Below are 25,861 nucleotides of genomic sequence, written 5' to 3'. Positions count from 1 at the left end.
TGTTCAATCTCTATGGTTACAGGGATGATTGCCCTTCAAAAGATAGAATATGACACGGACATAGCGTAATACTGTGACATTACTGTGATATACAATATGTAGAAAGAAAGTAGAGATGAGCGGGTTCGGTTTCTCTGAATCCGAACCCGCCAGAACTTCATGTTTTTTTTCACGGGTCCGAGCGACTCGGATCTTCCCGCCTTGCTCGGTTAACCCGAGCGCGCCCGAACGTCATCATGACGCTGTCGGATTCTCGCGAGGCTCGGATTCTATCGCGAGACTCGGATTCTATATAAGGAGCCGCGCGTCGCCGCCATTTTCACACGTGCATTGAGATTGATAGGGAGAGGACGTGGCTGGCGTCCTCTCCATTTAGATTATAAGAGACTGAGAGAGATTTACTGGAGCTGACTAGGAGGAGTACTGTTACTGTAGAAGTGTAGAGACTGAGTGGAGAGAGTTTACTAGTGAGGACAGTGCAGTTTACTTTATAATCCGTTCTCTGCCTGAAAAAAGCGATACACAGCACACAGTGACTCAGTCACATACCATATCTGTGTGCACTGCTCAGGCTCAGGCCAGTGTGCTGCATCATCTATTATCTATATATAATATTATATATATCTGTCTGACTGCTCAGCTCACACAGCTTATAATTGTGGGGGAGACTGGGGAGCACTACTGCAGTGCCAGTTATAGGTTATAGCAGGAGCCAGGAGTACATAATATATTATATAGTGAGTGACCACCAGACACACAGTGCAGTTTATTTAATATATCCGTTCTCTGCCTGAAAAAAGCGATACACACAGTGACTCAGTCAGTCACATACCATATCTGTGTGCACTGCTCAGGCTCAGGCCAGTGTGCTGCATCATCTATTATCTATATATAATATTATATATATCTGTCTGACTGCTCAGCTCACACAGCTTATAATTGTGGGGGAGACTGGGGAGCACTACTGCAGTGCCAGTTATAGGTTATAGCAGGAGCCAGGAGTACATAATATATTATATAGTGAGTGACCACCAGACACACAGTGCAGTTTATTTAATATATCCGTTCTCTGCCTGAAAAAAGCGATACACACAGTGACTCAGTCAGTCACATACCATATCTGTGTGCACTGCTCAGGCTCAGGCCAGTGTGCTGCATCATCTATTATCTATATATAATATTATATATATCTGTCTGACTGCTCAGCTCACACAGCTTATAATTGTGGGGGAGACTGGGGAGCACTACTGCAGTGCCAGTTATAGGTTATAGCAGGAGCCAGGAGTACATAATATATTATATAGTGAGTGACCACCAGACACACAGTGCAGTTTATTTAATATATCCGTTCTCTGCCTGAAAAAAGCGATACACACAGTGACTCAGTCAGTCACATACCATATCTGTGTGCACTGCTCAGGCTCAGGCCAGTGTGCTGCATCATCTATTATCTATATATAATATTATATATATATCTGTCTGACTGCTCAGCTCACACAGCTTATAATTGTGGGGGAGACTGGGGAGCACTACTGCAGGGCCAGTTATAGGTTATAGCAGGAGCCAGGAGTACATAATATATTATATAGTGAGTGACCACCAGACACACAGTGCAGTTTATTTAATATATCCGTTCTCTGCCTGAAAAAAGCGATACACACAGTGACTCAGTCAGTCACATACCATATCTGTGTGCACTGCTCAGGCTCAGGCCAGTGTGCTGCATCATCTATTATCTATATATAATATTATATATATCTGTCTGACTGCTCAGCTCACACAGCTTATAATTGTGGGGGAGACTGGGGAGCACTACTGCAGTGCCAGTTATAGGTTATAGCAGGAGCCAGGAGTACATAATATATTATATAGTGAGTGACCACCAGACACACAGTGCAGTTTATTTAATATATCCGTTCTCTGCCTGAAAAAAGCGATACACACAGTGACTCAGTCAGTCACATACCATATCTGTGTGCACTGCTCAGGCTCAGGCCAGTGTGCTGCATCATCTATATATATTATATATCTGTCTGACTGCTCAGCTCACACAGCTTATAATTGTGGGGGAGACTGGGGAGCACTACTGCAGTGCCAGTTATAGGTTATAGCAGGAGCCAGGAGTACATATTATATTAAAATAAAACAGTGCACACTTTTGCTGCAGGAGTGCCACTGCCAGTGTGACTGACCAGTGACCTGACCACACTGACCACCAGTATAGTTAGTAGTATACTTATATTGTGATTGCCTGAAAAAGTTAAACACTCGTCGTGTGACTTCACTTGTGTGTTTTTTTTTTTTTTATTCTATAAAAATAAAACTCATTCTGCTGACAGACAGTGTCCAGCAGGTCCGTCATTATATAATATATAATATATACCTGTCCGGCTGCAGTAGTGATATATATATATTTTTTATATCATTTATCATCCAGTCGCAGCAGACACAGTACGGTAGTTCACGGCTGTGGCTACCTCTGTGTCTCTGCACTCGGCAGGCAGTCCGTCCATAATTGTAATACCACCTAACCGTGGATTTTTTTCATTCTTCTTTATACATACATAGTTACATAGACATCTTCTCTTTATCAACCAGTCTATATTAGCTGCAGACACAGTACAGTACGGTAGTTCACGGCTGTGGCTACCTCTGTGTCTGCACTCGGCAGGCAGTCCGTCCATAATTGTATACCACCTAACCGTGGTTTTTTTTCATTCTTCTTTATACATACATAGTTACATAGACATCTTCTCTTTATCAACCAGTCTATATTAGCTGCAGACACAGTACAGTACGGTAGTTCACGGCTGTGGCTACCTCTGTGTCTGCACTCGGCAGGCAGTCCGTCCATAATTGTATACCACCTAACCGTGGATTTTTTTTCATTCTTCTTTATACATACATAGTTACATAGACATCTTCTCTTTATCAACCAGTCTATATTAGCTGCAGACACAGTACAGTACGGTAGTTCACGGCTGTGGCTACCTCTGTGTCTGCACTCGGCAGGCAGTCCGTCCATAATTGTATACCACCTAACCGTGGATTTTTTTCAGTCTTCTTTATACATACATAGTTACATAGACATCTTCTCTTTATCAACCAGTCTATATTAGCTGCAGACACAGTACAGTACGGTAGTTCACGGCTGTGGCTACCTCTGTGTCTGCAGTCGGCAGGCAGTCCATAATTGTATACTAGTATCCATCTCCATTGGTTACCTGAGGTGCCTTTTAGTTGTGCCTATTAAAATATGGAGAACAAAAATGTTGAGGTTCCAAAATTAGGGAAAGATCAAGATCCACTTCCACCTCGTGCTGAAGCTGCTGCCACTAGTCATGGCCGAGACGATGAAATGCCAGCAACGTCGTCTGCCAAGGCCGATGCCCAATGTCATAGTACAGAGCATGTCAAATCCAAAACACCAAATATCAGAAAAAAAAGGACTCCAAAACCTAAAATAAAATTGTCGGAGGAGAAGCGTAAACTTGCCAATATGCCATTTACCACACGGAGTGGCAAGGAACGGCTGAGGCCCTGGCCTATGTTCATGGCTAGTGGTTCAGCTTCACATGAGGATGGAAGCACTCAGCCTCTCGCTAGAAAAATGAAAAGACTCAAGCTGGCAAAAGCAGCACAGCAAAGAACTGTGCATTCTTCGAAATCCCAAATCCACAAGGAGAGTCCAATTGTGTCGGTTGCGATGCCTGACCTTCCCAACACTGGACGTGAAGAGCATGCGCCTTCCACCATTTGCACGCCCCCTGCAAGTGCTGGAAGGAGCACCCGCAGTCCAGTTCCTGATAGTCAGATTGAAGATGTCAGTGTTGAAGTACACCAGGATGAGGAGGATATGGGTGTTGCTGGCGCTGGGGAGGAAATTGACCAGGAGGATTCTGATGGTGAGGTGGTTTGTTTAAGTCAGGCACCCGGGGAGACACCTGTTGTCCGTGGGAGGAATATGGCCGTTGACATGCCAGGTGAAAATACCAAAAAAATCAGCTCTTCGGTGTGGAGGTATTTCACCAGAAATGCGGACAACAGGTGTCAAGCCGTGTGTTCCCTTTGTCAAGCTGTAATAAGTAGGGGTAAGGACGTTAACCACCTCGGAACATCCTCCCTTATACGTCACCTGCAGCGCATTCATAATAAGTCAGTGACAAGTTCAAAAACTTTGGGTGACAGCGGAAGCAGTCCACTGACCAGTAAATCCCTTCCTCTTGTAACCAAGCTCACGCAAACCACCCCACCAACTCCCTCAGTGTCAATTTCCTCCTTCCCCAGGAATGCCAATAGTCCTGCAGGCCATGTCACTGGCAATTCTGACGAGTCCTCTCCTGCCTGGGATTCCTCCGATGCATCCTTGCGTGTAACGCCTACTGCTGCTGGCGCTGCTGTTGTTGCCGCTGGGAGTCGATGGTCATCCCAGAGGGGAAGTCGTAAGCCCACTTGTACTACTTCCAGTAAGCAATTGACTGTTCAACAGTCCTTTGCGAGGAAGATGAAATATCACAGCAGTCATCCTACTGCAAAGCGGATAACTGAGGCCTTGACAACTATGTTGGTGTTAGACGTGCGTCCGGTATCCGCCGTTAGTTCACAGGGAACTAGACAATTTATTGAGGCAGTGTGCCCCCGTTACCAAATACCATCTAGGTTCCACTTCTCTAGGCAGGCGATACCGAGAATGTACACGGACGTCAGAAAAAGACTCACCAGTGTCCTAAAAAATGCAGTTGTACCCAATGTCCACTTAACCACGGACATGTGGACAAGTGGAGCAGGGCATGGTCAGGACTATATGACTGTGACAGCCCACTTGGTAGATGTATGGACTCCCGCCGCAAGAACAGCAGCGGCGGCACCAGTAGCAGCATCTCGCAAACGCCAACTCTTTCCTAGGCAGGCTACGCTTTGTATCACCGCTTTCCAGAATACGCACACAGCTGAAAACCTCTTACGGCAACTGAGGAAGATCATCGCGGAATGGCTTACCCCAATTGGACTCTCCTGTGGATTTGTGGCATCGGACAACGCCAGCAATATTGTGTGTGCATTAAATATGGGCAAATTCCAGCACGTCCCATGTTTTGCACATACCTTGAATTTGGTGGTGCAGAATTTTTTAAAAAACGACAGGGGCGTGCAAGAGATGCTGTCGGTGGCCAGAAAAATTGCGGGACACTTTCGGCGTACAGGCACCACGTACAGAAGACTGGAGCACCACCAAAAACTACTGAACCTGCCCTGCCATCATCTGAAGCAAGAAGTGGTAACGAGGTGGAATTCATCCCTCTATATGCTTCAGAGGTTGGAGGAGCAGCAAAAGGCCATTCAAGCCTATACAATTGAGCACGATATAGGTGGAATGCACCTGTCTCAAGTGCAGTGGAGAATGATTTCAACGTTGTGCAAGGTTCTGATGCCCTTTGAACTTGCCACACGTGAAGTCAGTTCAGACACTGCCAGCCTGAGTCAGGTCATTCCCCTCATCAGGCTTTTGCAGAAGAAGCTGGAGGCATTGAAGAAGGAGCTAAAAGGGAGCGATTCCGCTAGGTATATGGGACTTGTGGATGCAGCCCTTAATTCGCTTAACAAGGATTCACGGGTGGTCAATCTGTTGAAATCAGAGCACTACATTTTGGCCACCGTGCTCGATCCTAGATTTAAAGCCTACCTTGGATCTCTCTTTCCGGCAGACACAAGTCTGCTGGGGTTGAAAGACCTGCTGGTGACAAAATTGTCAAGTCAAGCGGAACGCGACCTGTCAACATCTCCTCCTTCACATTCTCCCGCAACTGGGGGTGCGAGGAAAAGGCTCAGAATTCCGAGCCCACCCGCTGGCGGTGATGCAGGGCAGTCTGGAGCGACTGCTGATGCTGACATCTGGTCCGGACTGAAGGACCTGACAACGATTACGGACATGTCGTCTACTGTCACTGCATATGATTCTCTCAACATTGATAGAATGGTGGAGGATTATATGAGTGACCGCATCCAAGTAGGCACGTCACACAGTCCGTACTTATACTGGCAGGAAAAAGAGGCAATTTGGAGGCCCTTGCACAAACTGGCTTTATTCTACCTAAGTTGCCCTCCCACAAGTGTGTACTCCGAAAGAGTGTTTAGTGCCGCCGCTCACCTTGTCAGCAATCGGCGTACGAGGTTACATCCAGAAAATGTGGAGAAGATGATGTTCATTAAAATGAATTATAATCAATTCCTCCGCGGAGACATTGACCAGCAGCAATTGCCTCCACAAAGTACACAGGGAGCTGAGATGGTGGATTCCAGTGGGGACGAATTGATAATCTGTGAGGAGGGGGATGTACACGGTGATATATCGGAGGGTGAAGATGAGGTGGACATCTTGCCTCTGTAGAGCCAGTTTGTGCAAGGAGAGATTAATTGCTTCTTTTTTGGGGGGGGTCCAAACCAACCCGTCATATCAGTCACAGTCGTGTGGCAGACCCTGTCACTGAAATGATGGGTTGGTTAAAGTGTGCATGTCCTGTTTTGTTTATACAACATAAGGGTGGGTGGGAGGGCCCAAGGACAATTCCATCTTGCACCTCTTTTTTCTTTTCTTTTTCTTTGCATCATGTGCTGATTGGGGAGGGTTTTTTGGAAGGGACATCCTGCGTGACACTGCAGTGCCACTCCTAGATGGGCCCGGTGTTTGTGTCGGCCACTAGGGTCGCTAATCTTACTCACACAGTCAGCTACCTCATTGCGCCTCTTTTTTTCTTTGCGTCATGTGCTGTTTGGGGAGGGTTTTTTGGAAGGGACATCCTGCGTGACACTGCAGTGCCACTCCTAGATGGGCCCGGTGTTTGTGTCGGCCACTAGGGTCGCTAATCTTACTCACACAGCTACCTCATTGCGCCTCTTTTTTTCTTTGCGTCATGTGCTGTTTGGGGAGGGTTTTTTGGAAGGGACATCCTGCGTGACACTGCAGTGCCACTCCTAGATGGGCCCGGTGTTTGTGTCGGCCACTAGGGTCGCTAATCTTACTCACACAGCTACCTCATTGCGCCTCTTTTTTTCTTTGCGTCATGTGCTGTTTGGGGAGGGTTTTTTGGAAGGGCCATCCTGCGTGACACTGCAGTGCCACTCCTAGATGGGCCCGGTGTTTGTGTCGGCCACTAGGGTCGCTAATCTTACTCACACAGCTACCTCATTGCGCCTCTTTTTTTCTTTGCGTCATGTGCTGTTTGGGGAGGGTTTTTTGGAAGGGACATCCTGCGTGACACTGCAGTGCCACTCCTAGATGGGCCCGGTGTTTGTGTCGGCCACTAGGGTCGCTTATCTTACTCACACAGCGACCTCGGTGCAAATTTTAGGACTAAAAATAATATTGTGAGGTGTGAGGTATTCAGAATAGACTGAAAATGAGTGTAAATTATGGTTTTTGAGGTTAATAATACTTTGGGATCAAAATGACCCCCAAATTCTATGATTTAAGCTGTTTTTTAGTGTTTTTTGAAAAAAACACCCGAATCCAAAACACACCCGAATCCGACAAAAAAAATTCGGTGAGGTTTTGCCAAAACGCGTTCGAACCCAAAACACGGCCGCGGAACCGAACCCAAAACCAAAACACAAAACCCGAAAAATTTCAGGCGCTCATCTCTAAAAGAAAGTCCTGACTCGTACCCCAAAAAATGGTCTACTGGATAGAGATTGAACATCTATTGGATGATTTAATTGATAGTGCCTGAGATAAAGAGGTGGTAAATTTCTTGTTCCATTGTATGTTTCTTAAAGTATTGGTGATACTTTTGTCCATCTCTTGTTTCGGCTGCTGGGGCGCACTGATTGTGATCAGCTAAACATTTTCAAGTGTTCTCCCCATTAATTTATATTTGTGGTGTCCTACTGTAGCTATGGCTGCATTGAGTTTATTTATTTTAAATGAAGACAATAACTAGTGATTCGTATGGTGACACACTATATAGCAGCTCTTGTTTTGGCCCCCAAAAATCTTTTTTTTTTTGCACATTTAGATCCACTATAAATATGATATAATGACAATCATTTAACACATGAATAGTTTAGAATGAAGGACATACTGCATTATCATTCTTCGATAAGAATTAGGGTACTATTACACAAGCATTTTACTGTGTCTTGTGTTGCAAAAGTGGTGCGATTTTTTTATTTTTTTTTAGTGATCTTACACAGCTGGAACTTCAATTTTCATTAGTTTACATACAGCCATGTACACCTATTAACAGCTGACAGCTATTTCAGTACTGTAAGATAGTGTTTCACGTTACTATTTGCTAGCAGTACTGTGTAGCACAAGCAAAAGAAAACAGAGAAAAAGGCATGGTAGAGAACCTCAGACCTGAGACAATTTCCGGATTGGTCTGATATTGCAAACCTTGAAATGAGGCCATGGCTGAGGTAAGGATTTGAAAGGTAATTAAGAAAACAATGGGGCCTATTAACTAATTTCCTGGCTTTCCTCAGCTTAAGGAAACAGCTGCAGAGACAGTTAGAGAACTCTGCTGCCTTAAATGGCAAATATGTCATATTCTCACTTAGACTTTCCAAAGAATTTAAACCCAAGGAATATACTTTCAGTTTACACAACAATGCTTCTTGTATGGCACAAGGGGCCTGATTCAGATGCGGTCGCAACGCCGACAGAGCATTAGTGATGGAACTGCGAGGCAACGCAAGTGAAGCAGCCACAAGTGGACAGACATGCCCACTGAAGCCATTGCAACGTGCTAAGCAACGGTGTACTCCGGCACAACCATAATGCAAATGCAAGGAACGTTGACTGCCTGCGTGCCTCCACGGCCGCATAGGAATGGCAGCAGGAGCTGCGATGCTGGCGCCATGTTTTATGTGCACGAGATTGCAGTCACACGCCAAGACACGACCTGAAAATGGTTATGACACTCCTGCATTTTTGCAGACACTCCCTCTTACCTCCCCAATACGGCCTGTTCCTGTTAAGCACTCTGCAACTGATTCCTCGCTGTGATCAGCAATCCATAGGTACCTTGGCACTATGCAGGGCCTAGCCATTTGGCTCCCAGTGCGAGATTTAATAATGCGCCCTATCCCACCCATTGTCATTTAAAAAAATGCGCGCCCCCATAGATATAAAAAAATACAAATTTGCACACGTCATCATTATGCAAAACTCCACCCCCCCCCCCACCCCCCGAGCGGAGTAGTAATGACGGGGAGGAGGGGGAGCACCAGGAGCCACCAAAGAGCTGCGATGGGTGCCCCGTACGACGACACGCCTCGCCCGGCGCAAGAAACGGCTCTGCGGCTATGACACGTGCAATCTACTGATAACCGCTCAGCTGCAACACAATCGAAGTTGCAACTGCATCTGAATGAGGTCCAGAATGCTTATACTGAACCCCCCATTGCAAAGCTTTACACAGGAGCGCCGGATGGCCTTTGCCAAGTATAGGAGAGAGAGTGTCACATCATTGGGTCCATTTACTAAAGGGAGAAAGCCCATTCTCCCTCTCTGCTTATGCCAAGCAAAGGTAAACCTATTATTGGAAGGATTGTATTGGTACATCTATATCACAATCCTCTCATTGCTATTGCCACTGCAGCATTGCAGCAGCTGAGGAATGTTAAAGGTAAAAAATGCTTTATTATTTAAATAATGCATTTTTTCCCCAAATACAGATACTACATTTTATTTAATGTTTTGCTAATTTTCATATAGTTTAATCCGAGTTTATTTTCTTATTTATTTATTCATTTATTATTATTATTATTATTATTATTATTATTATTATTATTATTATTATTATTATTATTTTATGGAAAGTTAAAATGGAAACACAATGGAAACTCAATGGTTCACACAAAATCAGAAAAGAGTTAACACCAGGCGCAATAATTAGTAATAAAACAATTCTTAAGTGCTAATGAACTAGTAATGTTTTGCAGCACCTTAGTTTGCAAACTGCCTTGTAAAATTAGCGACAACAGAGAGAATGTTTGATGGATTAACCAACAGTAAGGTGCGCAAGAAAGCTATTATCTATACATCCATATAAATGATTTATTAAGATGATTAACTATCACATGAAAAACATTTAATAGCAACAACACATCTACAATGTATTAAAAAATGCTCAAAAAAATAGGATGTTTTGAATGAAGTGTATTTATAGCCCTTATTTGACAATCAGTCAGTTTTACCAAACAGTCTGTGATAAGCAATCCACAGTTTTAAAATGCTTTTAAGCAATCATCACGGCAGTGTATTCACACGGGAGAGAAAAATTAATTCTAATTTAATGCGCTATGCTCGACCCTGATACCCTCAGCACAATTTTATGTGGCCCTCTTATGGACACATCCAGAAAGAAAGGGAAGGCGATGCGGGTATAGTACTTTCAATAGTGCTGCATTCAAACTCCCATCACAGGGTACATTCATCCGGTGTGCATTTTTAGAGGGATATAGTATTCAACCTCTCTTACAGTACCTCACCATGCTCATGTAGCGGCATGTCTACTGAATGCCCATTGCTTGAGTATGCTGGCATCCAAGACAGGTTTCACTCATAAGATCAGTCAGGGCTGTAAGAATCACACCTCCAGAGCTCACGTAAAAGATGCTTACGCGTTTCTCCGTCTTAGTACATTGACCATTTCCTCTGATGAAACCGTAAATGTGCTAAGACGGAGAAACGTGTAAGAACTTTTACCTGAGCTCTGGAGGAGTGATTCCTACAGCCTTGACTGATCTACTCAAGCAACACTCAGAAGACTGCGCTGCGTGAGCAAAGAACTTATTTTGCCTAATGGTATAAATGCTTTGCTTTAGTGTAAAGCCCAATCATGTACTAAAATAAATAAATACATTTAGGTAGATACAAGGTTAGAGCAACATTTTCAAGGCATTGCAGATCATTTCACTGTATTCATTAGTTTCTCTGACGTCCTAGTGGATGCTGGGAACTCCGTAAGGACCATGGGGAATAGCGGCTCCGCAGGAGACTGGGCACAAAAAGAAAGCTTTAGGACTACCTGGTGTGCACTGGCTCCTCCCCCTATGACCCTCCTCCAAGCCTCAGTTAGATTTTTGTGCCCGACCGAGCTGGGTGCAATCTAGGGGGCTCTCCTGAGCTTCTTAGAAAAAGTTAGTTTTAGGTTTTTTATTTTCAGTGAGACCTGCTGGCAACAGGCTCACTGCATCGAGGGACTAAGGGGAGAAGAAGCGAACCTGCCTGCTTGCAGCCAGCTTGGGCTTCTTAGGCTACTGGACACCATTAGCTCCAGAGGGACCGAACACAGGCCCAGCCTCGGAGTCCGGTCCCAGAGCCGCGCCGCCGGCCCCCTTACAGAGCCAGAAGCAAGAAGAGGTCCGGAAAATCGGCGGCAGAAGACATCAGTCTTCACCAAGGTAGCGCACAGCACTGCAGCTGTGCGCCATTGCTCCTCATGCACACCACACACTCCGGTCACTGATGGGTGCAGGGCGCTGGGGGGGGGCGCCCTGAGCAGCAATATAAACACCTTGGCTGGCAAAAATACATCACATATAACCCCCAGGGCTATATGGATGTATATTAACCCCTGCCAGATTCCAGAAAAAAACGGGAGAAAAGTCAGCCGAGAAGGGGGCGGAGCCTATCTCCTCAGCACACTGGCGCCATTTTCCCTCACAGCTCCGTTGGAGGGAAGCTCCCTGGCTCTCCCCTGCAGTTAATACACTACAGAAAGGGTTAAAAAGAGAGGGGGGGCACAATTTAGGCGCAGTATACAAATATATGCAGCTATAAGGGAAAACACTTTTTTATAGGTGCTATCCCTGTGATATATAGCGCCCTGGTGTGTGCTGGCATACTCTCCCTCTGTCTCCCCAAAGGGCTTTGTGGGGTCCTGTCCTCTATCAGAGCATTCCCTGTGTGTGTGCTGTGTGTCAGTACGGCTGTGTCGACAGGTATGTGGAGGATAATGAGGTGGAGGCGGAGCGAATGCCTGTAAATATGTTGTCACCCCCTGCGGGGTCGACACCGGGGTGGTTGAACTTATGGAAGGATTACGTGAAAGTGTCAACTCCTTACATAAAAGGTCGACGACACGGAACAGCCGGCTACTCAGCTTGTGCTTGTTCCAGCGTCTCAAACGCCCGCTACCTCAGATAACATACACAGATGTCGACACGGATACTGACTCCAGTGTCGACATCGATGAGACTGGTGTACCCTCCAAATAGGTCCACCCGTTACAGGATTGAGGCAATGAAAAATGTATTACACATTTATGATTATACCCCAGGTACCACATAAAAGGGTATTGTGTTTGGTGAGAGAAAACTATTAGTAGTTTTTCCTGCATCTGAGAAATTAAATGAGGTGTGTGAGGAAGAGTGGTCTTCCCCCGGTAAGAAATTGATAATTTCTACAACGGTTATTGGCAGCGTACCCTTTCCCGCCAGAGGATAGGTCACGGGGGGAAACACCCCATAGGGTAGATACAGCGCTTACACGCTTATCAGAAAAGGTTGCACTACCGTCTCCGGATACGGCCGCCCTGAAGGAACCTGCTGATAGAAAGCAGGAGGTTACCCTATAAGATATGGTCACACACTAGGGCATTATATTGCGACCAGCCGTTGCTTCGGCATGGATGTGCAGTGCTCCCGCTGCGTGGTCAGATTCCCTGTCGGAAAATAACTATGGATAGGGACAATATTTTGCTGAAAATAGAGCATATAAAAGACGTGGTCTTATACATGCGTGATGCACAGAGGGATATTTGCCGGCTGGCATCAAAAATAAGCGCTAGGTCCATTGCCGCCAGACGGGGGTTATGGACTTGACAATGGTCAGGCGATGCCGACTCGAATCGGCACATGGAAGTTGCCCTATAAGGGGGTAAAACTGTTTGGGGATAGTTTTTCAGACCTCGTTTCCACAGCTACTGCTGGGAAATCGATTTTTTTGCCACAGGCTACCCCACAACAAAAGAAAGCACCGTATCATCAAGTACAGTCCTTTCGGCCCCAGAAAAGCAAGAGGGCTAGAGGCTCATCCTTTCTGCCGAGAGGCAAAGGTAGAGGAAAAAGCTGCAACACACAGCTAGTTCCCAAGAGCAGAAGTCCTCCCTGCGTCCGGTAGGTCCACAGCATGGTGCTGGGGCTGCTCAGGCGGACCTGGGTACGGGGGGGGCCCGTCTCAGATATTTCAGCGGACAGTGGGCTCTCTCACATGGATCCCTGGGCCCTTCAAGCAGGATCTCAGGGGTACAGGCTGGAGTTCGAGACGTTCTTCCCCCCCGCCGTTTCCTAAAATCTGCCTTACCGGCACCTCCCTCTGCCAGGGAGACGGTGTTGGTGGATATTCAACACTATAATCACAACAAGTGATTGTCAAGGTACCCCTCCTTCAGCAAGGAAAGGGTTACTATTCCACAGTGGTTGTGGTACCGAAACGGTTCGGTGAGACCCATCTTGAAATTAAAATACTTGAACTTTTATATCAGAAGATTCAAGTTCAAGATGGAATCGCTCAGGGCGGTTATTACGAGCCTGGACAAGGGGGATTACAGGGTCTCCCTGGACATCAAGGATGCGTACCTGCATGTTCCCATTTACCCCCCTCACCAGGAGTACCTCAGATATGTGGTACAGGACTGTCACTATCAGTTCCAGATGCGGCTGTTGGAGTTGTCCACGGCACCGAAGGTCTTTACCTAGGTAATGGCCGAAGTGACGATACTCCTTCGCAAGAAGGAAGTTTTCATTATCCCGTACTTGGACGATCTCCTGATAAAGGTGAGGTCCAAAGAACAGTTGGTAGTGGGGGTAGCAGAAGTGCTACAACAGCACGACTGGATTCTCAATATTCCAAAGTCACAGCTGGTCCCGACGACACATCTTCTGTTCCTGGGAATGTTTCTGAACGCAGACCAGAAAAGAGTGTTTCTTCCAGTGGAAAAAGCCGAGGAATTGTCATCTCTAGTCAGAGATATCCTAAAACCAGGACAGGTGTCGGTACATCAATGCACACGAGTCCTGGGAAAAATGGTAGCTTTGTACGAAGCATAATTCCATTCGGAAGACTCCACGCAAGGACGTTCCAGTGGGACCTGTGGGACTAATGGTCCGGGTCCCATCTACAGATACAACAGCGGATAACCCTGTCAGCAAGAAACAGGGTGTCGCTGCTGTGGTGGCTGCAGAGGGCTCATCTACTAGAGGGCCGCAGATTCGGAATACAGGACTGGGTCCTGGTGACCACGGATGCCAGCCTTCGGGGCTGGGGTGCAGTCACACAGGGAAGAAATTTCCAAGGAGATTTCGCTTCCCATAAATATTCTGCAGCTAAGGGCCATTTACAATACCCTAAGCCAAGCAAGGCCCCTGCTTCAGAACCAGCCGGTACTGATCCAATCAGACGATATCACGGCGGTCGCCCATGTAAACAGACAGGGCGGCACAAGAAGCAGGATGGCGATGGCAGAAGCCACAAGGATTCTCCGATGGGCGACCTACACCCAGGAGAATGGGGACTTCTTCCAGAAGTTTTCCAAATGCGGGTAAACCGTTGGGAATGACCACGGGTGGACATGATGGCGTCCCGCCTCAACAAGAAGTTGAAAAGATATGGCGCCAGGTCAAGGGACCCTCAGGCGATCGCTGGGGACGCTCTAGTGACACCATGGGTGTACCAGTCGGTTTATGTGTCTCCTCCTCTACCTCTCATACCCAAGGTACTGAGAATAATAAGAAGGCGAGGAGTGAAAACCATACTCGGGGTTCCGGATTGGCCATGAAGAGCTTGGTACCTGGAACTTCAAGAGATGCTGGCAGAGGACCCTTGGCCTCTGCCGCTCAGACAAGACCTGCTGCAGCAGGGACCCTGTCTGTTCCAAGACTTACCGCGGCTGCGTTTGACGGCATGGCGGTAGAACACCGGATCCTAAAGGAAAAGGGTATTCCGAAGGAAGTCATCCCTACCCTGATCATAGCCAGGAAGGATGTCACCGCAAGACATTATCGCCGCGTTTGGCGAAAATTTGTTGCTTGGTGGGAGGCCATGAAGGCGGAGGAATTTCAACTATGTCGATTCCTGCACTTCCTGCAAGCAGGGGTGACGTTTGGGCCTCAAATTGGGGTCCATCAAGGTCCAGATTTCGGCTCTGTCGAATTTCTTCCAGAAAGAACTGGCTTCACTGCCTGAAGTTCAGACTTTGGTTAAAGGAGTACTACATATTCAGCCTCCTTTTTTGTGCCTCCTGTGGCACTTTTTGGATCTCAACGTGGTGTTGGATTTCCTAAAGTCTCATGGGTAGAGCCACTTAAAACCATGGAGCTAAAGTATCTCGCGTGGTAAGTGGTCATGCTGTTGGCCTTGGCCTTGGCCAGGCGTGTGTCAGAATTGGCGGCTTTGTCATGTAAAAGGCCTTATCTGATTTTCTATATGGATAGGGCAGAGTTGAGGACTCGTCCTCAGTTTCTCCCGAAGGTGGTCTCAGGTTTTCACTTGAACCAACCTATTGTGGTCCCTGCGGCTACTGGGGACTTGGAGGATTCCAAGTTGCTGGACGTAGTCAGGGCCCTGAAAATTTTATTTTTCCAGGACGGCTGGAGTCAGGAAAACTGACTCGCTGTTTATCCTGATGGCACCCAACAAGCTGGGTGCTCCTGCTTCTAAGCAGTCTATTGCGCGCTGGATTTGTAGCACTATTCAGCTGGCGCATTCTGCGGTAGGATTACCGCAGCCTAAATCAATAAAAGCCCATTCCACAAGGACGGTGGGCTCCTCTTGGGCGGCTGCCCGAGGGGTCTCGGCTTTACAACTTTGCCGAGCAGCTACTTGGTCAGGGGCAAACACGTTTGCAAAATTCTATGAATTTGATACCCTGGCTGAGAAGGACCTGGAGTTCTCTCATTCGGTGCTGCAGAGTCATCCGCACTCTCCCGCCCGTTTGGGAGCTTTGGTATAATCCCCATGGTCCTTACGGAGTTCCCAGCATCCACTAGGACGTCAGAGAAAATAAGAATTTACTTACCGATAATTCTATTTCTCGTAGTCCGTAGTGGATGCTGGGCGCCCATCCCAAGTGCGGATTGTCTGCAATACTTGTACATAGTTATTATTAACTAATCGGGTTCTTGTTGTGAGCCATCTATTCAGAGGCTCCTCTGTTATCATGCTGTTAACTGGGTTTCATATCACAAGTTGTACGGTGTGATTGGTGTGGCTGGTATGAGTCTTACCCGGGATTCAAAATCCTTCCTTATTGTGTACGCTCGTCCGGGTACAGTATCCTAACTGAGGCTTGGAGGAGGGTCATAGGGGGAGGAGCCAGTGCACACCAGGTAGTCCTAAAGCTTTCTTTTTGTGCCCAGTCTCCTGCGGAGCCGCTATTCCCCATGGTCCTTACGGAGTTCCCAGCATCCACTACGGACTACGAGAAATAGAATTATCGGTAAGTAAATTCTTATTTTTTTCTCATTATTCCTATCAGTGCCCCATAGCACCTGCATGTGGCTTGTAGGCTGTCTTGAACAGCACTCTGCAGACAGTAGCGCTACTGCAGATCCATGGACAGACACCCTGACACCCAGAGCTGATGGCCCCACCCCCTAGGTGTGACATCATAACATCACAGGTTTAGGTGGTACAATAGTGGCAAAGTAATGGAATATTACATTGGAGCATGTTGCAAGTAAAATAATGTGTACTACAAATAATGATGTAGCCATAAGACAAGTTACTAGACAAAAAATATGTTATAGGCATAAAAAAAATACTGAATGACTTAAGAGCTGTCCTATACTTCATGTTTTAGTAAAGGCATAATTTGTAATTAACGTACCAGAGAGAAGCAGTGTCTACAATATTGAATTGATATATTGAATTACGTAGCAGGTGGTGGCATAGTGAAAGAGAGTAACATCCCCCTGCTCCCACTTTTCTCAACATTTTACACTATTTTATACTATAGGGAAACATTTGTTCATTGTGAGGGAAATTTTTGCTGGCGGAGGAAATTGTTTTATCTGCAAGACTCCCTGGTGATCAAGCTGACTTAGAACTGCTGTTAATCAGCCTGTGTGACAGGGCAACTTGAATAATACTTCCCATGATGCTTTGTGCATTTGTCTTAATTCTTTCCTTTTGAACTCACCATGACTTATAAGTGTCTTTTCTTCCCCTTTGTGTGTCTGAAGTTATCCCTGTATTCGTTTTAATTATAGAGGCACCTTTCATTCTTCCAGTGTAGTCATTATCTCGTTTCAGAACTCTGTAGGCTTAAATCTCTGAGGTAGAAGTCAAGAGTTACTTTTTTTTCCGCCATCCTGCTTCCATCCCATTTTCCAGTGCCTTCCCCTTTCCAGTTGTCCTCATTACTTTTAATCTCAAGACCATTGAGTAGTTTCTGATCTGCAATGATAAGAGAAAATATATATATAATAATGTCCCTTTTGACAAAATCTTTTACCATGAGATTAAACAAGCGGTCCACTGAAATCCGAGAGGCAACACATTTTCTTCATGAAGAAAGGTGAATTTGAACTAATTCACAGAAGAAAATATGAACTGCAATATACAGTATTTAGGGCTTCAAAACATTTATCTAATGCCAAGCATGCCTATACATATATATAAAGTACAGTATTCGGAGGGCGCACAACAGTAGCTGATATTATAAAATGACAATCAAACCAGTGTGACCCGAAGGACAATAGTTTTAATAAAACGACATTAAAAATATTGTGCAATAATAAAATATTTCATAAGTACAATGCTCATTTGTACCAAAACATAGTACTAATACAATGTCAAGACATTCAGGAGAGGAGGCAGTCACATATATCCAGATTCCTTTATTTTGGGTACTTTCTACCCCTCTGCGCATTTTGTCTGGTGTCACTATTCTGACCTTGCTTTTAAAATACCTATGGTTATTCATCTATCTTGGAGGATACTGCATAATTGGTTATATCCATCGCTAGAATTAAATACACGTCCACTATATAATATCATCTTCCACAGTGAGACTATTCGTGTGTTCCTTACTTAAAGTGTCCCTCACTTAAAGTATCTTCGCACAACGACCTGTACCCCTGATGAAGTCCATAGCGGACGAAACGCGTTGGATTTTATACATACATGTGTATTAGTACTATGTTTTGGTACAAATGAGCATTGTACTTATGAAATATTTTATTATTGTACAATATTTTTAATGTCGTTTTATTAAAACTATTGTCCTTCGGGTCACGCTGGTTTGATTGTCATTTTATAATATCAGCTACTGTTGTGCGCCCTCCGAATACTGTACTTTATTCTATTTTTATCTCCCACTAGCAGGGAGATTGTTATTGAGGTGCTGCCCGATTTATTACAGCGCGAGTAAAGGGTATTGTTGTTGTTTCTATACATATATGTATATATATATATATATATATATATATATATATATAGGCATGCTTGGCACTAGATAAGTGTTTTGAGACCCTAAATAATGTTTATTGCAGATCATGTTTCCTTCATGTGAATTAGTTCAAATTCACCTTTCTTCATGAAGAAAATGTATTTTGCAAATTGATTGCATCCCATATATATGTATATATATATATATATATATATATATATATACTGTGCAGTGGGGTCCGGCACTCCTCGTCCCTGCTGGGTACCTGCTCCGGTGCCCTCCTTAAGCTGTGTGAGCTCAGTATACGTACAATGGAAGGCGGCACTCAGAGACTGCTATCAGGTGAAAAAATTGGTGCGTTTCGGGAGACGTACTCCCTTCCTCAAGACACAGCAAACAAAAGTGCAAGTGCAATACAACATTTAAAAAGACTTACCAACCCCTTGGCTCGCCCATTCCCGCTGCAGCCAGCGGCGTCCCGCTCCACGGCGCCCGCACTTCCGGGTGCAGATGGCTCCGCCCCCCGGTTGTGACGTCCTCCCGAAGACGTGGGACGTCGCCGCTGCAGGGGGGAGGCGCAGAGAGTGACAGCGCGTTGCCTGGGGTTATATGTAAACAAACAAACCACCTATGAACAATCAAAGCATAACAGTAAAATTCCGACCACATCTAGTGGAAATACATAATAAAAACATGATAAAAACATGTAAACTGTGAACATGTGAAAATAAAGATATGTACTAACCCCCCTGCACCAATAAGACACACCCTACGTATTAACCGGGTGTGATGTAAAACTAAATAAACATGCCTAAAATCCAAAATGTTGCTTAACAAATTCAATTATTAATGATAATAATACAATGTGCAAACTTGCAGCTTCACTAAACATAGAGGTCACTTCGCTTATAACACTTGGGACTGTCAGCGCCTAATTTATGGCTGATATTTACTAGACTAATTAGCCATGCACCTAACATCTATTCCGGATTCTTAAGCCGCTAGTTTTCTGTAGTTTAAGTATGAACAATGCGTATTACTTGTTCCCATGAAAACATTGCTGATCTTAAGTCTACATGGGAGCCTATACATGGGATGATGGCTCCAGCCTGCTGGAATGAAAGGGGGCATTAGAGGAAACAATTAAGGCTGAGGTATTCATTTAAACCCCGTGGGTGAATAGTATCTAGCTTGTGGATCCACCGTGCCTCTAAACGTAGCAGTTTGTTGGCTCGGCTGCCTCCCCGTAATGAGTCAGGGACCTGATCCACGATTTTGTAGCGTACCGATGCCAAGCTGTGGCGCATCTGTGCAAAGTGACGCGCCACAGGTTGGTCACTCTTTCCCGTTATCAAGGCTACCCTGATGGCCGAGCGATGCTGGGCCATCCTTTCCTTAAACGTGCATTGAGTTTTGCCCACGTAGTATAAGCTGCATGGGCAGATAAGCACATAGATGACAAACATTGAGCTGCAAGAGAGTACGTGTGGAATTCTGATCTTTTTACCTGTATGGGGATGATAAATAAAATCACCTGTCAGCATATAGCTGCAGGTTGTGCAGCCCAAACATTTGTAACAGCCCGCCTTGCGTGACACAAAATGGGTATTGGGCTGTGTAACTTTAAACCCAGTCACATCATTTTTAACTAAAAGATCTTTTAAATTGGCGCTACGAGTGTAGCACGGCATGATGCGACTGTCTTTAAGCATTTGTAGGCTGGGGTCGGTGGTTACAATGGGCCACATTTGTTTCACTTTTTTACAGGTTGCCTTGCTGGCGGTATTAAATTGATTAACCCACACAACCTTCGTGGCTTGCTCTTTGCGTGTTTTAACCTGCAGTAACTCCTGTCTGTTTTTTGATCTGGCCCTGACACAAGCTTGCTTCAATAATGTAAGGGGATACCCCCTTTGTAAAAATTTTTGGGTCATGGCTTCTAATTGGATTTCCAGGTCCTCAGTGGCGCTAGTAATTCTGCACACACGGAGGTACTGGGAATAGGGTAAACCTTGGATCAGTGCAGGCGGATGGAAGCTGTCATGTCTGAGCAACGTGTTACGGTCTGTGGGTTTGGTGTATAATGTGGTCTCTATCTTCCCCTCCCGTATCTTGATTTTAATGTCCAGAAAACAGATTTCGGACAAATGGATGCTGAGAGTGAATTTGACCGGACTATCAGATTGGTTATGAGTGTCTACCAATCTCGTCAGAGCCTCCTCGTGGCCACCCCACAACAACAGGAGGTCATCTATGTAACGGGTGTATAGCTTAATCTGTCCGGCTATCTCAGAATCTACAAAAAACACCTGCCGCTCGACTTCCCACATATAAGCATTGGCTAGCGATGGTGCCACCGCCGACCCCATGGCACAGCCACTGGTCTGTATGTAGAACCTGCCATTAAAAAGAAAATAATTGTGCGATAAAGTGAATTCTAAAAGATTGATAAACAAATCAATGTCAGGACCCTCATAAAGGGGGTTATTGGTAATAAGGTGTCGCACGGCTACCAGCCCAGCTTGGTGCGGTATACAAGTGTAAAGACTTGTTACGTCAAGCGTGGCTAGCACCGTGGCTGTCTGAACTGGGCCAAATGTTGACAATTGTCTCAACAGCGTGCTTGAATCTTTAAGATGAGAAAAGGTGGCTTGAATGCAGGGTTGCAGGAAAAAATCTAAATAAACAGCGATGGATTCACACAGCGACCCCCTGGCCGAGATGATGGGCCGGCCGGGGGGTGCTGTGGATTCTTGTGAATCTTAGGGATTGAATAAAAGACAGGGACTACTGGATGCGAACACAGCAATCTATTATATACTTCATTAGTGATTAGGCCTTCTGTCTTAGCACAACGCTTCTATTAAGACCTTTACACGGATGCTGGAACATTTGCAAAATCATCCGCCATCCCAGGTCCATAGAAATATGTCCTGTGAGGAATACAGTGCCCTCAAGGACTTAAGTTCCAGACAGGACATCATTATAAGGGGCGCGGACAAAGGGGGAGCCATTGTCATTTTGGACACTTGTGATTATATTGCAGAATGTGATCGGTTGTTAGCAGATAGCCTGACCTATAGGTCACTGGCAGGTGATCCCACGGCCTTATACAAGGCAGAGTTGGATGACATGCTAACGCAAGCTAAGACAGAAGGCCTAATCACTAATGAAGTATATAATAGATTGCTGTGTTCGCATCCAGCAGTCCCTGTCTTTTATTCAATCCCTAAGATTCACAAGAATCCACAGCACCCCCCCCCCCCCGGCTGGCCCATCATCTCGGCCAGGGGGTCGCTGTGTGAATCCATCGCTGTTTATTTAGATTTTTTCCTGCAACCCTGCATTCAAGCCACCTTTTCTCATCTTAAAGATTCAAGCACGCTGTTGAGACAATTGTCAACATTTGGCCCAGTTCAGACAGGCACGGTGCTAGCCACGCTTGACGTAACAAGTCTTTACACTTGTATACCGCACCAAGCTGGGCTGGTAGCCGTGCGACACCTTATTACCAATAACCCCCTTTATGAGGGTTCTGACATTGATTTGTTTATCAATCTTTTAGAATTCACTTTATCGCACAATTATTTTCTTTTTAATGGCAGGTTCTACATACAGACCAGTGGCTGTGCCATGGGGTCGGCGGTGGCACCATCGCTAGCCAATGCTTATATGTGGGAAGTCGAGCGGCAGGTGTTTTTTGTAGATTCTGAGATAGCCGGACAGATTAAGCTATACACCCGTTACATAGATGACCTCCTGTTGTTGTGGGGTGGCCACGAGGAGGCTCTGACGAGATTGGTAGACACTCATAACCAATCTGATAGTCCGGTCAAATTCACTCTCAGCATCCATTTGTCCGAAATCTGTTTTCTGGACATTAAAATCAAGATACGGGAGGGGAAGATAGAGACCACATTATACACCAAACCCACAGACCGTAACACGTTGCTGAGACATGACAGCTTCCATCCGCCTGCACTGATCCAAGGTTTACCCTATTCCCAGTACCTCAGTGTGTGCAGAATTACTAGCGCCACTGAGGACCTGGAAATCCAATTAGAAGCCATGACCCAAAAATTTTTACAAAGGGGGTATCCCCTTACATTATTGAAGCAAGCTTGTGCCAGGGCCAGATCAAAAAACAGACAGGAGTTACTGCAGGTTAAAACACGCAAAGAGCAAGCCACGAAGGTTGTGTGGGTTAATCAATTTAATACCGCCAGCAAGGCAACCTGTAAAAAAGTGAAACAAATGTGGCCCATTGTAACCACCGACCCCAGCCTACAAATGCTTAAAGACAGTCGCATCATGCCGTGCTACACTCGTAGCGCCAATTTAAAAGATCTTTTAGTTAAAAATTATGTGGCTGGGTTTAAAGTTACACAGCCCAATACCCATTTTTTGTCACGCAAGGCGGGCTGTTACAAATGTTTGGGCTGCACAACCTGCAGCTATATGCTGACAGGTGATTTTATTTCTCATCCCCATACAGGTAAAAAGATCAGAATTCCACACGTACTCTCTTGCAGCTCAATGTTTGTCATCTATGTGCTTATCTGCCCATGCAGCTTATACTACGTGGGCAAAACTCAATGCACGTTTAAGGAAATGATGGCCCAGCATCGCTCGGCCATCAGGGCAGCCTTGATAACGGGCAAGAGTGACCAACCTGTGGCGCGTCACTTTGCACAGATGCGCCACAGCTTGGCATCGGTACGCTACAAAATCGTGGATCAGGTCCCTGACTCATTACGGGGAGGCAACCGAGCCAACAAACTGCTACGTTTAGAGGCATGGTGGATCCACAAGCTAGATACTATTCACCCACGGGGTTTAAATGAATACCTTAGCCTTAATTGTTTCCTCTAATGCCCCCTTTCATTCCAGCAGGCTGGAGCCATCATCCCATGTATAGGCTCCCATGTAGACTTAAGATCAGCAATGTTTTCATGGGAACAAGTAATACGCATTGTTCATACTTAAACTACAGAAAACTAGCGGCTTAAGAATCCGGAATAGATGTTAGGTGCATGGCTAATTAGTCTAGTAAATATCAGCCATAAATTAGGCGCTGACAGTCCCAAGTGTTATAAGGGAAGTGACCTCTATGTTTAGTGAAGCTGCAAGTTTGCACATTGTATTATTATCATTAATAATTGAATTTGTTAAGCAACATTTTGGATTTTAGGCATGTTTATTTAGTTTTACATCACACCCGGTTAATACGTAGGGTGTGTCTTATTGGTGCAGGGGGGTTAGTACATATCTTTATTTTCACATGTTCACAGTTTACATGTTTTTATCATGTTTTTATTATGTATTTCCACTAGATGTGGTCGGAATTTTACTGTTATGCTTTGATTGTTCATAGGTGGTTTGTTTGTTTACATATAACCCCAGGCAACGCGCTGTCACTCTCTGCGCCTCCCCCCTGCAGCGGCGACGTCCCACATCTGCGGGAGGATGTTACAACCGGGGGGGCGGAGCCATCTGCACCCGGAAGTGCGGGCGCCGTGGAGCGGGACGCCGCTGGCTGCAGCGGGAATGGGCGAGCCAAGGGGTTGGTAAGTCTTTTTAAATGTTGTATTGCACTTGCACTTTTGTTTGCTGTGTCTTGAGGAAGGGAGTACGTCTCCCGAAACGTCGATTAAAGCACCAATTTTTTCACCTGATAACAATCTCTGAGTGCCGCCTTCCATTGTATATATATATATATATATATATATATATATATACAGTATATATATATATATATATATATATATGTTGCAATCAATTTGCCCACTGTCAGGATCCAGACGGTCAGGACACCGACGCCAGAATCCCGACAGACGACTATACCGACAGCCAGAAGGGACTATTCTCACTCATGGGTGTCCACGACACTAATAGAGTCTGAATAGAACCTGTGGCGAGTGTAGCGAGCCATCAAGCTTGCAGTGTTGCGAGTGCAGCGAGCCCACAAGGGGACTCGTCCCGCTCGCCCCACTGCCAGCATTCTGGTGGGTAGGATGCCGCTGTCGGATCTTGGCCGCCTGCATCTTGCCCACCGGGAAATAGTATGTATTCCATATTTATATACTGTATACTATAGATTGTAAGCTTGCGAGCAGGGCCTTCCTACCTCTATGACTGTTATCACCCAGTTTGTTATTGTTATTTCAAATTGTAAAGCGCAACGGAATTTGCTGCGCTATATAAGAAACTGTTAATAAATAAATAAATAAATAAATATATAAAAATTAGAAAAACATTGCACTGTATATACAGCTAAATTGCAAACTTTATATTTTACCATTGCAGGAAAGCTGAAGCATAATGCTTTTAATTAACACTGAAAAGCAGCAACTGTAAGAGAGAAGTAAAAACCATAAAATATTTTATTTGAAAAATAAAACAAACAGTAAATTTTTGAATATAGTGAAACACAAAACATTTTCATCATAGCCTCTCAGACTTTACGTAGTGCAAATCAAGGAGGAAGCAGGCAACATTGTACATGTTTAAGTAATTTGGCATCAAATTGGAAACACTTGGGAACTTGGTACAACAAACAACTAAACAATAGCAGATGTCCAGTGTGCAAGCGAAGGTTTGCAGAGCGTGACCAGGAAAAACACAGTAGCAGACACTTAGGGCAAAAGGGTTTCTCATAAAGAAGGTGAACAGAATATATCTAAATCCACCAGAGCAGATAATGATCTACCATAAAAGACATGAGATAGAAGAAAAAGAGGTCAGTAAGCAGAAAGGAGGAGAGAAAACTGCTCAGACATGATAAGTGAGACTCTAAAAGCGCGAAGTTCTATCATTTTTAAGCACTGATTCATGTTCAATATTTTTTACTCACCCCTAAAAATGAACATGTTGTACTAAAAAGACCGGGAAAAAAGTCTTCTATTATATACCTCATATTATATTCTTTGAAGTCGGTGACACTGTTGCCCTTAAAGCTAAATGAGGTCCAAAGATTCCCAAATTTTCTAAAGCCAAAATTTCTACAGAAGTCCTTTGTCTACACCTGGTAAAGAAATTTTTGTAATGTGATATGAATGGCAAAAATAAAAAAAGATAAAAAAAACTTGCCGTTAAAGTAATGTTTTCTAATAAAGAACTATTAAAAAACACTTTTATTTCCTCAGGTCAGGTTCCATATAAATCATAGGCAAGTGCTGAGGGGCATTATAGGTGCCCAAAGTCCCCACTCTAAATATGAGCTATGCTATAAATTATAAAGAAAATTGTAGCAAAGTGCCAGCCTGTGCACTGCCTCTTTCAGTGTGATTTGTAGGCTTTTCTAGAGCAGAAAATATTTATATCATACTTGATATATAGAATATACAGTATGTAACATTGGTACAATGGTGGTCATTTCGAGTTGTTCGCTCGGTAATTTTCTTTGCATCGCAGCGATTTTCCGCTAACTGCGCATGCGCAATGTTCGCACTGCGACTGCGCCAAGTAAA

General features: G+C 45.0%; 1 long non-coding RNA gene across 1 annotated transcript in view; it reads left to right on the top strand.

Annotated features, from left to right (window-relative positions):
- Positions 1 to 8,298: 8,298 nt before the first annotated feature.
- The window catches only part of LOC134927679 (uncharacterized), a 261,812-nt gene continuing 244,249 nt past the window's right edge, over positions 8,299 to 25,861 (top strand). The window contains exon 1 of the long non-coding RNA XR_010177706.1: positions 8,299 to 8,412. This is a non-coding gene — a long non-coding RNA (uncharacterized LOC134927679). The remainder of the gene's footprint in view (positions 8,413 to 25,861) is intronic.

Source organism: Pseudophryne corroboree, chromosome 5 (assembly GCF_028390025.1).
Source record: "Pseudophryne corroboree isolate aPseCor3 chromosome 5, aPseCor3.hap2, whole genome shotgun sequence".
NCBI lineage: Eukaryota > Metazoa > Chordata > Amphibia > Anura > Myobatrachidae > Pseudophryne > Pseudophryne corroboree.
Note: the sequence above shows the minus strand (reverse complement) of the source record. Positions and strands in the feature narration are given on the sequence as shown.